This window comes from Podarcis liolepis, assembly GCF_965112155.1.
Source record: "Podarcis liolepis genome assembly, chromosome: 5".
Taxonomy (NCBI): Eukaryota; Metazoa; Chordata; class Lepidosauria; order Squamata; family Lacertidae; genus Podarcis; species Podarcis liolepis.
The window spans coordinates 24104630-24120618 of NC_139556.1; the positions used below are offsets into that span (position 1 = coordinate 24104630).

General features: G+C 43.3%; 2 long non-coding RNA genes across 3 annotated transcripts; one reads left to right on the top strand and one right to left on the bottom strand.

The window, feature by feature from the left end:
• Positions 1-426: 426 nt before the first annotated feature.
• On the top strand, positions 427-9649 carry LOC310706689. Its single transcript, XR_014526069.1, has 2 exons — positions 427-1264; positions 6029-9649. It is a non-coding gene; the product is annotated as an uncharacterized lncRNA (long non-coding RNA).
• Positions 8279-12226, bottom strand: LOC310706724. Of its 2 annotated transcripts, none has more exons than XR_014526117.1 (3): positions 12172-12226; positions 10269-10478; positions 8279-8359 (listed from the first exon to the last, which is right to left on the bottom strand). It is a non-coding gene; the product is annotated as an uncharacterized lncRNA (long non-coding RNA). The 2 variants fall into 2 exon arrangements; XR_014526118.1 differs by lacking the exon at positions 8279-8359 and adding an exon at positions 9592-9786.
• Positions 12227-15989: the final 3763 nt, after the last annotated feature.

The following is a 15989-nucleotide window of genomic DNA, read 5'->3' on the forward strand; positions in this document are numbered from 1 at the left end:
GGAGGGGGAAAATGTCTGAGTGTCAAGAAATTAGCCTACTGCACAAAGGCAAAATTCATATTCATTGCTCCATCCACTTTTACCTCTGGCCTCAGCCATCAATGGTATGTGGCCCTCAGAAGGTTGACCAGGAGGGAATGTCGCCCTCAGACTGAAAAAGGTTCCCCACTCCTGTTCTGGGCAGAGAAGTGCTAGCAAGATGTTCAGATTCCCAATGCTGTTGTGGAGACCTACTGCTTTGTGCAAAGTGCCCTTTCTCCTTGTTTCCTGTCGTTAAAGTTCTCCCTTGTGGGCTCTTAAGTGTATGTAATCTGAGGTTGGAGAGATATAGTTCCATGTTCTCATCTGAATTGTACTTCCCACCCCATATACTTATGGTGGTGGTATGTGATTGTGCATTGAACACTATAAGGCCATCACAGCGATGCAAACAGGGCAATGGCCAATACAATAATTTTCAAATCACCTTTGTGTCCAGTCTAGTTCTGGTGTAAAAACTGCACTGCCAATACACAGGGAATCTTGTCCGACTGGACGAAACTTTGGTTTGATCCAGCACTGATTCTCTTATGAATTAAATCCAACTCCTAAGATGCTCTAGTTCTCTTCAAACATCTAAATTCAACACATTCTCGATGTCTTCCAAGGCCATTTAAATGTTGCATTGAATAGGTTTTTTTGTAAGCTTTTAATATTGCTAATGGGCTAATAGACAGGTAGAAGGGTGTTAGCAATAAAAATGAGATCGGGCCAAGAATATTATATTCATGTATCCTTCAAATCAAACTCTCTCTTTAAGTTTTAATTCCCACACCATTCTCTCCCTCCATTCCATTTTAACATTTCATGAGCAAAAGAAAACCATGAGAGGAAGCATGGAAAATTTAAATTAGGCTGCACTAATTCAATACAAGCAGGGCTTGGATGAAGTTGCTTGTGAAAATTATTGCCATTATCAAGAAATGCTTTAATTTTTCACCCCATTTTTTTTTTTTAGCTAATTGGACTTGCCTATGTGACTGATAAAAACAACAATATTGTTTCTCAGTTGCCACCCTGTTGCTCTCAATCACATCATAATGTAGCCCAAATCTGACTGGATACAGTTCACCATGAGGTTATCACATTCACTATGTGAATCCTGATTGGAATATGGGTTCATGTGACAGAGTCAGGAAGGACAAAGCATCAACAGCAGCCAGGGAGAAATGGTGTCATAGCAGTAGCCATAGGAAACAGTGACAATGATCTGGATGAAAAGTAGGTGAGTTTTTACGTAATTTAGTCGTTTTCTACCCCAATGAAGTCTCTATTTTCAATTTGAAAACTCTGCAGCTGTGGGATGCCATCCATTGAATTTGCTCAAGTTCAATCAAACACTTTTGGTTGTGTTGTTCAAGATGCATTTATGACCGAACAAGAAACGGCAAAAGCAGAAAATGACAGCTGAATACCTGCTTCTTCTGTAGGTCTTTATAGCAATTTTGCTAGATTCAAGAGGCTTGTAGTTTTTGGAGAAGTTTCTAAGAAGCATCTGTATAGTTTTGTGAATAAATGAACTCATGAACTTTTGGAGATTAACTAGACTCTAATAAAAAATGTCCTTCTATAGTTTTTAATCTACTCTGGCAGAAGTGTGGAATAAAGATGTTAAGTTCTTAATATCTCTTGAGAAAGCATCCAAATGTCAGGTTGTACAATACAGTGCCTTTCTTTGTAAAACCCTGGAAGCCTAGTTTACAAAAAGGAATGTAATACAGGGGGAGATCATTGTGGATTACAAAGCAGCTTCTGAAAATGTCAGTGGTAAATAGCCAGCAAATCCCTTATTATCAATATCATGGCATTGATATACAGCACAAAGGCATATATGATACTTGCAAATCCATATCGCATCAAACATTTTAGTCAGTAGCAATCCCTCAGACCCAAGCGAAACACAGGTCTAATACATGTGGGATCTTGGGTTTTATTAATGATTAAGTTACAGGGACTCCTCTTGCACAAATGAACTTGATTTTAATTGAGTTCTATGAAAATGTGCCTGGGGTGTTCCTTGCTTTCCTTATGTCTAAACATCACAAAAGAGATTAAAACCCCTTTTTGGGAAATGAGTCTTCATTAGGAAGGAATAAACTGCTTCTACATTAGGTTTCCCATGAAGTGAAAAGTGTCTCGCAGTGGAACACAGGCAGTTATTGACCTCAACCTCTGTGGACTAAATCAGATGTAACCTTCATGCCATTTGAGCTCACGCACAATCTGGTACAATCTGGTCTAATGCTACTCTGATCACCTATTGTAACATAAATGCTATCTTGTGGCGTCAAGTGAAAAGACAGCTGTCTTCTGTTCACGTCAATTGCTTACTAATCAGCATGGATGGACATCTGATGCTTTCCAGACTTAGCTGAAGGTGCTTGGTTTTTGATGGCTATTTCCTCAATGACCACTGCTAAGGAGCTAGGTGTGGCCTGAGAAGAGGGGGAGTGGCTGAGGAAGAAATTTGGCCTGTAGAGAGTCCCAAAAACCACACAGAGAGAGGCCTGGAGGGCCACATCTGACCTGTGGGTCTGAGGTTCCCAAGCCTGGTCTGATATTCCTGTCAACCATGAAGGGATTAATCAGCATTTATGGTTTTGCTTAATTAATTCAGACTCAAAAGCCTGAAGGATAAAGAACATTGAACCATTTCCCACTAAAAATCATGATTTATTGCAATTAGACAATTACATTAAAAATGGTAATTTTGGTGCAAAATCCTTTTTTTTTTTTTAATTGACAAGGCTCATCAGTTCCAAGCAGAGATTGATTCATGTTGCTTGGAGTTCTTGTTAACCAATCCCATTATTGTTATATTTTTTAACTTCTCTGGGCTGTTTGTAAGAAAGCATATTCGCCCCAAACGGTAATTTGCCATCAAAAATAGATAAAATATTGCAGTGGTAACTAACCAGAAAGAATAAAATGACGATGGAATTGAGAAAGTTGTACTTGCCCAGAAAGCTTTCAAGATCAGCATCCTCAGGCTTGATTAACATGAATGAAAAAAAAAGAAACCTCACATAAATAAATAGAATGCTAGCAACTGCTATCTCCTACTTTACTTGTGGGCTCTGCGGTGTAGGGAGCAGAGGGTGGGGTGCTCTAGGAATCTGAGGGAAGCAAGGGCCCACAGCCCAGCTCCCTAACTGGCCAGGTGGGGCTCGCTAGCTCTGGAAGGAGGTGTGTGATAACTCAGGTGGAGTAGGCTTAGAACAGGTGAGGGTCACACGTCTCATCAGGCCCAGATGCTGTAAGAGGCATGCAAAGTACAGAAGGGCAGCAGAGCGAAGGTTCTGTTTCTGTTGACCTGCCCAGCTTGTGAGACTCTGTTTCTGTATGGACTTTGGACACTTGGATTGATCCTGGACTGGGGACTTAACATACTGACTTGTTGCCTGGTAGGCCAGGGGCTCAGGACACAGGAGATGGTGAAAATTCAACTCTTGATTGCTTAATCACTGCTAACAGGAGGGGTTGTAGCTCAGTGGTAGAGAATATGCATTGTGTGGTTTGATTCCTGGCATTGTCAGGTAGGGATGGGAAAGTCTTCTAGCTGAAATTCTGGGAAGTTTCAGTTGGTGTAGAACAGTGATTGCTAAACTTGGCCCTCCAGCTGTTTTGGGACTACAATTCCCATCATCCCTGACCACTAGTCCTGTTAGCAAGGGATGGTGGGAGTTGTAGTCCCAAAACAGCTGGAGGGCCAAGTTTGGCCATCACTGGTGTAGAAGATCACACTAAATTGACAAGTGCTCTGACTTGGTTCCTAAGTTCCTAAACCAGAAAATGGGTCATGGGATTATGCCATCCCTCCTGGAATATGAAATCTCATAAATTTGAATATGGTTTCAAACCCTGACTAAGTAGTAACCCAGTTTAGTTCTAACTAAGTGCTGACATAATGATCTACTGCAGAGAATTTATGCTCTGCGAGAGGTATTGGAAAGATCATTGTTGAACCATGTTAAGCAATTGGCAGTGTTACATCTCCAGAAAGATATTTCTTTTGAAACAGGTATAAGATCTCATGTGTTAGAAGCATGACATGAAACCCGTTATAGCATCTAGTGCGAATCACACTGCCTCTTTGCATGCTTACCAGTGGTGAATCGCTCCAGAACTTGCCACCTTGGAGATATGCCTAGCATGAGGCTGTAAATCAGATGTAATTCTCTGCTTTAGTGCTGCTTATATGAGTATTGGCAAAAAAGAGGTCTAGTCTGTTGATACAGCTTCAGTCAATTAAAAAAGCAGAATGAATTATTAGAGATACAGTTAATTTGGCTTCTCTGTGAGTGCATAGATAAATTCCTTGAATCTCATTAATTGTTTTCCTGTAGTGAACAGGAAAATGTAATCCCAGAGAACTGAGCTGAAAATGGTATCTCATATTCTTAAAATTAACTGGGGGGGTGGTGGTGGTTAGAAATGTATAACCTAGCGGATAATGTTAGTGTTTAATACAGATGGGAAATGGTGTGTGTATAAAATCCCTGGTGTTGAATTAATATAAAAAGTGGCAGTTCTCTGCTTTAGCATGCTGCAGCCCCTTAGATTTTGTTTCTTACACCTGGCTAAGCACCCATTCAATATGAGTAATCATTCAGAATGATACCTATAGACTAATAATGCTCAACAGACCTCTGGTTAATTTTGTGGTTAGTGAGTTGGGAAATTGTGGAGGTACACCATGAAAACATTGCTAAGCAGTAAATTATCCTAGACTTGGTTGCTGGTAAAACCTTGGAATCAAAGCATGTAATACACAGAGGAACGGCTTTCACTCTGTCTTCCATAGGCTTCCTCAATGAGAAGATCAGAATGGTAGGCAAGGATAGGTGGGCCACCGCTGACAATCTTCCCTTGCCGTTGTTCACTGTAGCATGGGTTTGGGCAATGCTCGCTGCATGAACCATGCTGCTAGAACGTTCCCCAGAGTCCTCTGCAACAAGCAGGGGGTTCCTGGCAGGTATTCCACAGCAGATAAGTTGAGATAGAAAGGATTTCCCGAAGCCAGACAGTTTGCAAATGACTAGTATAGACCTTACAATGGAGCAATGGGTATTTGGACTCTACACTGAAATATATTAGCGTGGTTTTGGTGGGTGGGGAAGAAGTCTCTGCCCTGAGGAGTTTTCATGAAAAGGGAGGACAAGGGGGAGGGGGGATACAAATGAATGCAGTTGCACAATGCTTGGGAACAAGCCAACCAAAGTTACTTGGATTTACTTATGAGTAAACATGCAGAGGATGGCACCATGGGGGTGAGGACTAATCGTTAAGTCAGACTTTCCATGGAAAAGGTGGGTTTTGTTTAGGGATTTTCCTCTATTTATTTACTCCTGTCATATAATTAAAAAAGGTATCTGGGCAGCTTATAACACCATAATAAGGCAAATTAAGAATGATAAGCAATAAAATAAAAGGTAGCAATAAAAAATAATGCAGCTTGAAAACACATGGAGAAGACAAGGCTGAAAACAGGTCAGGTTCGAAAGGCTTGGGGAAAAGAAAATGGTCTTTGATGTCAGGAAGGTGGGCTTTCTCTGGGAAGGCCGGCACCGAAAAGAGCAGAATGGGCGCAATACATGGTACTGCCACCACCCCATTGCTGCTCCTACTTACTTTTAAAGAGTTTTGCCTCCACTGATAATGATGTTATGAGAGGCTCTTCCCTCAGAGCAAAACATTCTAGGCAAGGTGGCCCAGAAGAACAGTGGCACTGCCACAAATTTTCAATGGCAGCTAAAAATGACCTCTAAATGTTGAAGCAGGAGTTGTGTCCCCTGGATGTTTTTGGATTCCAACTCTCATCGGCCCCAGCCATCATGACCAATGGGCAGAGATGATGGTTTGTTGTCAATATTTATTCTTGCCATCTCATTTTTGACCACATCCAACTTACCAAGGTTCATGGTTCTTACATTCCAGGTTCCTATGCAATACTTTTCTTTACAGCATTGGACTTTCCTTTCGCTTCCAGGCATATCCACAACTGAGCGACCTTTCGGCTTTGGCCCAGCCACTTCATCAGCTCTGAATCTACTTGTACTTGTCCTCGGCTCTTCCTCAGTAGCATGTTGGACGCCTTCCGACCTGAGGGGCTCATCTTCCAGTGTCATAACTTTTATATGCCTGTTGTCTTTGTCCATGGAGTTTTCTTGGCAGGGATACTGGAGTGGCTTGCTGGTTCCTGCTCCAGGTGGATCACATTTGGTCAAAACTCTCCACTATGACATGTCCATCTTGGGTGGCCCTGCACGGCATAGCTCATAGCTTCTCTGAGTTATTCAAGCCCCTTCGCCACGGCAAGGCAGTGATCCATGAAGGGGATGGTAGTTGTAGCTTAACTCCAGCATTACAACACACCACTTGGAACGCAGAAGAGACAATGTGTGTGAACAGCCTAGACATGCAATGTTTAAAGCAGGAGCCTATGAGTGTTTACTCCCCCCCCCAAACAAGAACACAGGCTCTGTAATGTATTTTAGGATAAAAATGTTGCACAAAACAGGAGGGGGAAGAAAAGGCTAGCAACTTCTGTTTTTAACACTAGCTTGTGAGTGACTTGTCTTCCTACTTAGAATGCTGAACATGTAAGCTTCAGCATCCATAATGCCACACAACAGATTTCAGGCCAAGAATTTAAAAACATAATGTTTTCCCCTTGAAGCTAAAGGAGGAATGATAGGTAAGCAGAATTTAATAATCGCTCAAGTTGGGATTTGTACAGAAAGAATCGCTTTTGCAATTCCATTGGTATTTCAGTGTTTCTGCTGCCAGAAGATTAGCAACCTTTTTTTATATTTATTTAATACTATGGATTGTTTATTTGGGTGGGAGAAAAATGGGATGTAAGGGGCAGGATATGATCAGGGAAGAATGCTCTTTGGCTCATTTGAAAGTGTTCTGAACCACTCGAAAAAGAAAAAGAAATACTCCGCTGCAATTCCCCCCCCCCCCAGATACTAGAATCCAGGAGATCAGCATAAGCTCCTAAAATCTGTGACTTGCACAGCATTTCCTGATACTTCCTGTCCCCATTAGGTCACTCAGTGTTTATGATCAGAGCAACAGCACGGCAGGAGTTTGCCAAAGTTCTGTAGAAATGGCTTGCTGTATTAATTGAAGAAAGAGCATCCTTCTCCTTAGAGATTACTCTAGTTTCCTGTTCCCCACACTCCCCAGGGAATCAGGGAGGGATTATATTCAAACCCATAAGAATACATCCAATGTATAAATTGGGACAGCAGCAATCATTTGAAATTTGTAATTAATTTGCACACCAGTCTGTGGTTGCTTGTAGGCATTGATGGTCAGTTAGGTCCTATATCTGGCTTTCCCTTACCCTCAGATCATTTAGGTTGCAAACCTGTACACACCTACCCATCAGACACAATGGGTTTACTTCTGAGTTGGCATACATAGCATTTCAGTGCTAGCTGGCTGGGCAAACCAACACCCAATGTGCATTGTGCAGGCTACTCAGATTCTATGAATTCCATTGCACACATGTGACACTCTCGGCATTGTGGAAAACATTGTTCCCCTGTTCTTTCCGGTAGTCTGAGCTTCCAAGCAGCAGGTATATCATTTTTGCCACACTCCCTACCCCAGATTGTTCTGCAGGGCTCATGAGATTGATGGACAAGACTTAATATAACACAAAAATAATTAAAAAAAAACCAACAGACTTTTCAGAGGCTTGCATCTCATGACATACACTGGTGATCTTGCTGGCTTACAGCAGGGTGATGATTGTGCCTGGGCCTAACTGTATTCATTTCATACCTTCCATAGATTCTGTTAATTACAAATTAGCTTCAACATGCCCCTACATGGGCTTGAGGAGGGCACATGAAATCTGCCACCAAACATGGCTTCTCTGATCGCCATCTTTGCGAATTAAAATCAGGATTGATGATTGCGTTGATTTGGTGCTTATCCTAAGTAATTCATTCTCTTGAAAGATGGGTCTTGGTATCCACGACTGAGCAGCCCTATTTAGGATCCACGCTGCTCACCCCCAAAAGGGGGAGGTGCTAGAAAAACTGCCCTAAACATAGTCTGCCTCCCCCCCCCCCAGACATTGGTTATCATGCCCAGTGGGGTCATCACCAAGCGGTCATAAAAGACAATCCCACCCCCGGAAGGCGAAATTCTTTAAAAATAACAATTGACAAGTCATTTTGGAAAACACTCACTATTATTTAGAGCCTGATTTGAAAGCCAGCTTCATTGTATCACTGTAGGTGGTATGTTGACCTGTTGATGTTTGCCTGGTCAGTTTTATGCTCCCTTCCTGTACTGTAACCTGTTTTTCATAATAGAAAAGTGAGTATGGATGCAATCCTAAAGGGCACGGTGGGGGAAACCGAAGCCATTGAGCCACCTCATCCAATGCTCTACCAGGCTTTCATAGAAGTACTTGTGTGTCCCTTTCTCTTTTTCCATATTCTCTCTCTCTATATTATAATTCCCATTGTTCTCAATGGGAAGGAAATAAACTATGCCAGCTCAAACTGGCGTAGTTTGGGCCCTAGTTTAGGATCCAATACTTTTCACTAGCCAGGCCTGAACATGTCCCCTTTTCTGCCTTACTGACATCAGAGCTCTGACATTAGCAGGGCAGGGGCCACAGATATTTTTTGTAGTGGCCGAGATGTAGTGGGTCTCCCTCTCACAGCTCAGTGCAGCCCATGGTTCCTCCTAAGCAAAAGATATATAAAAAGAAAAGTACAAAAAATTAGCTGCGGCTTGTGCATGCAGCTCTTGAGAAGATGAGTGGGCTTCTATTGTGATGTATCTGAGATAAGGGATGGGCAAATCAATCAATTTCGGTTTCTCATTTTTCCACCCTAAAGAACAGTTCTCCATATTTCCACGACAATTTGCATTTTTTAAAAAACTTATGAATCCCCCCCACATTTTTGTGTAAGTTTCTGCTAATGCACTGATTTTTGTATGCAATTTACTTAATATACACATTTTTTTGCAAAACATCTTCCCCAGAACAATGCATGTTTGTTATTTTCATGAATATCTGCATTTTATCCTAACGCGCGTCACCCTCCCTACTCTCCCTTTGTTTAATGTTTCTTGTTTGCAGGTTAACTTTTTCATCCTGTTTAGTGGGTGCTGCTACAGTGTTTGACTGGTTGCTGTTGGTGGACCAGGAAGAAATTTTCCTGCATTGGCAGGTTTTTGTCTTCCCCATAGCAATTCGTCACAACTTTGGTGGTTATGGCCTTGGGTAGAATCCTTTAGTCTTTTCTTCCCTATATGGGTGTGTGTGTGTGTTGAAGTGGTGACTCACCCCCCTGCGGCGGCGATTCCAGGGTCCCCCTCTTAAATGGGTTACATAAATAGGTGTCACTGGTCATACACTGAAAGGTTGTCAGTGAATTACCCTGTGTGCAGGGATATGGGCTGGGTTGTCTGCCTACAATTATGTCTCACAGAGCACCCCCATATCCCATTTACCCTATGAGCCCCAATTCCCCCCGGCTGGGGGGGCTGGGAGGGATACAAGCCCAAGGCCTAAGCGAAGGTCTTCCTACATTCAGAAGTTTAATAAAGTTGTGGCTTAATTTTAATTCCATAACATTGTCAGAGTCTTTATTTCCTTTCCTATGTTCCCTGGGAGTTGGGGCTGTCGAGCCTGGTCACACAATACGAGTGGCAACCATTTTAGGTGTGTCCGATTGACATCCAACTGCCAATGTGTGGCTCCTTTTGGACCTGGAAGAGGGAGAAATGGGGCAGGATGGGCTTATGCACACTTGGCCAATGCATGCTTTGACACAAACTCCATGAAAAAGGGCAATTGCCTTTATAACACATTTTGTACACATTACTTCATGGGAAAACTGCATTGCCAAATGCGGAGAAGCATGAATTTTGAAGGGCAGCTGTGTTTGGGTCCACATATTAGATCAATTTGCATTTAAATACAAACTGAATCTCCTATCCCTAACCCAGAGAGCAACGCATGGATGATAAAAAGGAGCCCTTTAACCATTCCCCTTACTGCAGGATTTAATTCCAAAGCTCACTTCTCTTCCCTCCTTTGTGACCTTGAAATCTTGCCTTTCATTGGGGTTTTTTCTGGGGGGGAGGAGAGGGTAATATTACAGATGCATGCTACACATACTTGTGTTAAGATGGTCCAGAAGCAAGACATATTGGGAGGGGCAAGCTTTTCTGACGTGAAAGCATCCCACCTGTGTAGAGTGAGCAGGATTTTTTCATTAGGCATGCCTTGTGGTCCTTTCAGTTTCCCAAGTGTGGCAGGGTAAACTTCCGTGTCTGCTTCCCTTCCCCTCTTCTGCTCCCTCCATGCTACAGCTCACTCACTCTGTCTCTCAAATGGCTCGATTCTGTGGGTTGCGGTGACGGAACAGACAACATATTCCTGGAGCCGTTGGTGTTTACTAATCGGAGTTGATAGAAGCCAGAAAGGGAAGCCTTCTCGCCAATAAATAAAATATGATCTGCAGTTAGATCACTTAAGCCCTTCATTGTAATGTGAGGAAGAAAAGGGGGGAGGGTATATACCCTCCCATAAAAGCAGAACTGCTCTCCTTTTTCATTCCTCAATCCAAATGCATCCAGGAGGCAGCCTCTCACGCTGTGTCTTAACCTGCCTTTTGCAGCTATAGAAGAATACAGATGACGGTGGTTTGAGACATTTTCCTTTGTGCAGCGCGTCTTATGCAAAGTGGGGATAAGGAGAGAGGAACGATGGCAGCAAACTGCACAGGCAGTGTAAAGAGAGACATTCTAACACAGAATGAATGACTTCCTGATTGCATTGAGGTTTATAACGCTGTGTGCTTTTGTCCCAGTGGGTGGTGCAATTGAGCTAACCTTCCCAGCAGACTAGTTTTATTACAAGAGATACCTTATTAATTTAAGGGGGGGACATAGAAAGAAAAAAAATATAATAAACATCCATATTACAAATTGCAGGTCATTATTTGATACAGCTGCATGGCTTTAAGAAAGGATGGCAGCTGGAACATTAAAAGGGAATGCCACTGCTAAACTTGCTCTGGCCAATTTGCTTCTCATTAACTCTCGGGTTTTGCCCCCTCCTTTTACAAACATGAATTATTCCTGGATTTTCCATGATTAACATTTTTTTATAGAGATCACAGTTTTTGTGCTCGGCTGCAGTACGTGTAATGTTTTCTTTACTCTCAAAAACAAGCCCTCACCCCAACACTTCTTTCTGATTCCCAAAGCAGGTATGGATTTTGAGCTTGGGGTTCATCAATGTGTTTGGATGGGTCCACTGAAATTCTGGAACTTTATCTGCATAAAAGCTGGTTTAATAATAATTCTCTCTCCCCAGTGAACTCTTGGAATTGTAGTTCAGGGGTGGGTTAAGGATATCCAACAGAGGATTCTCAGCATGCTTGAATTTCCGTTTGCTTCTTTCTTTGTGGGACTCTAGGACCACATATGCACCTAGCAGAGTTCTCCATGAAGTGGGACTGGTTATTAAACCACTCTGGAATCTGTAGCTCAGGGAGGGGCACAGGGGTCTCCTACCAACACTTGGCACTCAACAAATTACAGGGTTTTGTTTTGTTTATTCACTTTCAATTTTAGGTTGTTCAATTGAAATATTCTCATTTTTTTTTAAAAAAACACACCCACAAACTACAATTCCCAGTTATTCCTTTAAGGAAGCAGCGACTGTTAAAGTGGTATATGAGAGCAGTGGCAGACCTTGGGGTCTCAAATTTCAGCAGCACCCTGTGCAACACCAAAATTTGGTCTCTCTCTCTCCCCCCCCCGGCCTTTGCTTCTGCATCACAGTTGCGGTGCCCCCAACTCTCTGTGCCCAGTGTGACTGAACCAGTTGTGCTCCCCTAAATCCACCTCTGATGAGAGCTTTATATGTGTGGTGCAAATGTGGCTTATGACAGCTGAAATGCTGCAGAATTGGTATTAGCTGCTGATGTAAACAGACTTATGAACTGTATTACATAGTTATAGTGCCCATCAGGTTATGTGGGGTTGTTGTTAAGCCTTGAAAAGGAATCACACTCTACCACAGTCCAGGTCTGATCAGCGTAAGGCTTCCACTGTCTCTAGTTCCTTGCAGAGATAACTTACCAGGGAGTTTCACAGGAGCTGTCCAAGGTACTCAATGCTTGACAGGGAAAGTGCCATTGTGAGCCTCTACAGACCTGAACAAGTCAAAAGAAGAAAAAAACCCCATTAAATTGTGGGGTGATGCTGAGGAGCTATGCACACACATTTCTTGCAGTAAGGGTAGCCTGGTTGTAGGGTTGAAACTCAATGGTAGAGCATCTGTTTTGCATGCAGAGACTTCTAGGTTCAATCTCCAGGTACAGCTTGGAGAGACCCTCTCTGAGTTGCTGCTGGTTAGTGCAGAGACACTAGCCTAGATGGACCAGTCACCTGATAGCTTCCTATGGCAGCTTCCACCCACAATTCCCTGGCCAGAGGTGGCTTGCTTTGTAAAAAACATCTCCTAACCATCAAGTGCTGTTGAGAAAGCATCTTCAGCCAGCTCTAGAAACACTATCAGTATTCCCTAGGGAGAAAGAAAGTGATCCAAAAGGCAGCCTTCTCTTCACTTGATCCAACACTAGAGGATTTCTGTGTTAATAGATAGAAAGTGGGGAGAGTACCCTTCTTACCTACTCTGCATGTATGCTAAATGGGTAGTTAATATGAATGGATGGAAAGAGTACACGCCTCCTGAAATCTTAACATTAGAGGATGGTAGAGCGATGCTCCCATCTGATTAAGCAACAGGATTCCATTGATGGTGTGGCACAAACTGATAGCAAACCTCAGAGACCAACATGAATTGTGCAGGAGGTATCTGTGGGACAACAAATGTGTTCTGTGAGATTGAAATCTATGCTCCACACAAAATAGCATCTGTAGTGTTACACTGGATGACTCTGTTATCTCCTGCCCTCTTGGGTACTCCTTGCTCCAGAGAATCTCCTACACGATAGTGGCATTATCTTGTTCCCGTAAAAGTAGTCAGCCTCACCATTGCTTGTGTGTCTGTATGTGAAAGAGAGAGGAAGAAATGGAAAAACAGAGTGCCCACCATATATCTTGATCAGATTATGTAAAATGATGGCAGTTCCATCATCTACTCTTCAGATCTTATGATGTAATGTCCTGTTACAACATGCAGAGGTGTGTGTAATAAATGCCTAGATCAGCCCCCCCTTTTTCCTTTAGGAGTGAGGAAGGGGCTATGGCACAGAGGCTCAGTAAATTAGGTTGACTTAGAAAAAATGGGTGCAGGTAACTTTTATCATGAAAAAGTTAGTACATGGTTTCTACTGTCCCTCCAGATCAGCCTTGCCCTCCAGTTGCTTCCCTTTCCTAGGAGCTGGGGCTCCCCCATGTCTTTTGGGTAAAGAGATCTGCTGGGCATGAGATCCAGCAGAAAGGAGCTGACAGGCTGGAGGCAAATCTCCCTGCTTGGTTTCCTTTCCTGGACAGCAATCTATCTCTGCTGTCAGAGATTTTTCTCTTCAAGTGGGGATATATTCCCTTCTATCCATCGAAAGGAGAGAGCTAATCATGCCACATGGGCATTGGGCTAGCCCTCTGCTTTTGAGGATGAGCTGCAGAACTTGGACCGTACTGTCTTATTGCTGTCCTCACCCACCAGGTTTGTAGATGTCCCCACAGGTAGTCAGCAGAAGCATTGAGCATTCTTATTGCTAGGTACAAAGATGCTGTAAATAACCAGTGGAGGTGACTGGATATTGTTGTTGTTGTTGCAACAACCATTCATCTGTCTTGAGAAACAATGGAGTGCAACCCCGGGAGTGAAGTCAAAACTGCTGTGTTTGCAGCACTGAAATGACCTCTCTGGGGCACAAGCCCATGCAGTATTTATGGAGGTCCTGAGTTGCCTAGATGACAAGACCCTGTTCTCAATCTCGCTCGTGTAGTTTAGCACCAGCTTGGCCACAGGAGTTGCTGGAAGGAGGTGTACAAGGCATCATCCAACTGTCTTAGGCACTCTACTCCAGATTTGTGTAGGGTTTACTCCTTAGCATTTTCTTCTCCAGAAGATATCCCACAAGACAGCGAAGGTTTAGGAGCAGAGTATTCTTTCTCCAAGGTGGGCTACCTTCCCAGGTTGACGAGCCCCATCTGCTTCCCACTACCCTCTGTATCATGTGCAGAAAATGCCTTCTTGACCATTGGACCCACTATAGGCCTTGTCCACTCAATCCATCAGAGCCTGTCTTCACATGCAGGGGAAGTCCCTGACTCACCAAGGGTTTGAGATCATTGGCTACCCTCACCTGGTTTAGCCAGCCAGTCAAAGCCATTCCTGGACTGTAACCGCTGTCATACGCTGACAGCTTCTGGAAGCCACAGGTGACAGCTAAATGCAGGGTAGAGACCAAAGGTGTACAAACTTCCTCAGAAGGAGGACATGTCCCCTATCCTCTCCCCTAACACTCCATACACACCTGATGTACACCATCAGGATCATGCTTCCCAGGAATGCTTGATCTCCCAAAGGATTGATGTGTACTTTTGAATAAAGAACAACAGCGCTGATTGTCATGGTATACTACTTTGAGTCAAATGTATAGGATTGTAGCCTGAGACGCTTTTCCTTCTTAGTTTAGGGTGTGGAGGGAGCATCTTACTTACGGAAAAGTCAATTGACAGATATCTCTGTTTTTCCCTTTGAGAGGAAAAGGTATTTGTCTGGTTTTTCTCCTCCATACTAATATGGTCTGAGTATAAGAAATAGCCCAGCCCAGCAACAAATACAATCCACGGGTCTTCCACTCATTTGTGTTAGCTCTTAGGCGGGAAGCGTCTGTGCTTGTGAAAGGGGAGCATGATGATGAGCCATTAAGCCAGCTGCAGATAATGATGCTTATACAAACTGCAACAATCGTTTTGATCACTGCGCTGTGAAAACCACATAGGTGGAAATATCCATAGCTATGCTTTTACCTCTCTGTCTACACATACACGCCAGCAAGCTCTGTTTCCCATGAAAGGTCATTTTGCCTAAAGCATTTCTTGATTTCTCGAGCGGGTGAAAAATAATCATGCACTTAGCAGGGATGTGATCCTTGCAAGATGAGATTTCCAAAGATGGCTGTGACAATCACAGCCTGTGTCTTCCAGGCATTTTGCACACATTAAGCCTCTGCCACAGCTAAGCAAACCAGTTTGCGCAAAGAAAGAAAAGAAATCGCCCGGACTATGTTGTCACTCACTCGTCACTATCAGGCTGCAACTGAAATGGGTACAGAAGGCCAAATTCTCAGTTTGATTCGGAATTGGGCTCAGCTAAAGCTCTTTTTACATGTTAAATACGCAAAGGTGGCTTCAAGTGATTATTGGGCATCTGGGCTGCACCACTGCCCCTGCCTCCAAGGGCACACAATGTCATGCAGCTGCTTTGGACACACATTGAACAGTGGTGAAGCCTATGCTCATAGACTTTCCACATGAGGTGGGGCCCTCTAGTGTAATCTTCACTCCTGCAGACATTCACAGTACACGGACATTGGAGGCAGGGCCAGGGAAGCTTTATAATTTGAGTGGCAGGAGCAGTGGTGTGGCTCTGTTTCCCCTTCATCATGTGGTCTTCCTCTCATGTGTGAAGGGTGTTTAAGGCTCTGATCTGGAGTGCACTTACTAGGCAGCAAACTGCATTGAGCTCAATGGGACAAGCAAGGTTCATGGCAGCCCCCATGATAGTTTTCTTGTCTGTTTTCTTTTTTAGGGAAAATGCTCATGCAAAGGAGAAAGATGAAGCAATTGTGCTTTTGAGTTTCTTTTAAGAGTCAGCCTCCTTGAGCTATTTCTACAGCCACACAAGGCTTCTGGAAACCGAAGAGTGCCAATCCAGATGTGTAGGGGTTCAACATTGCAAATGTTAACATGACCTCTGA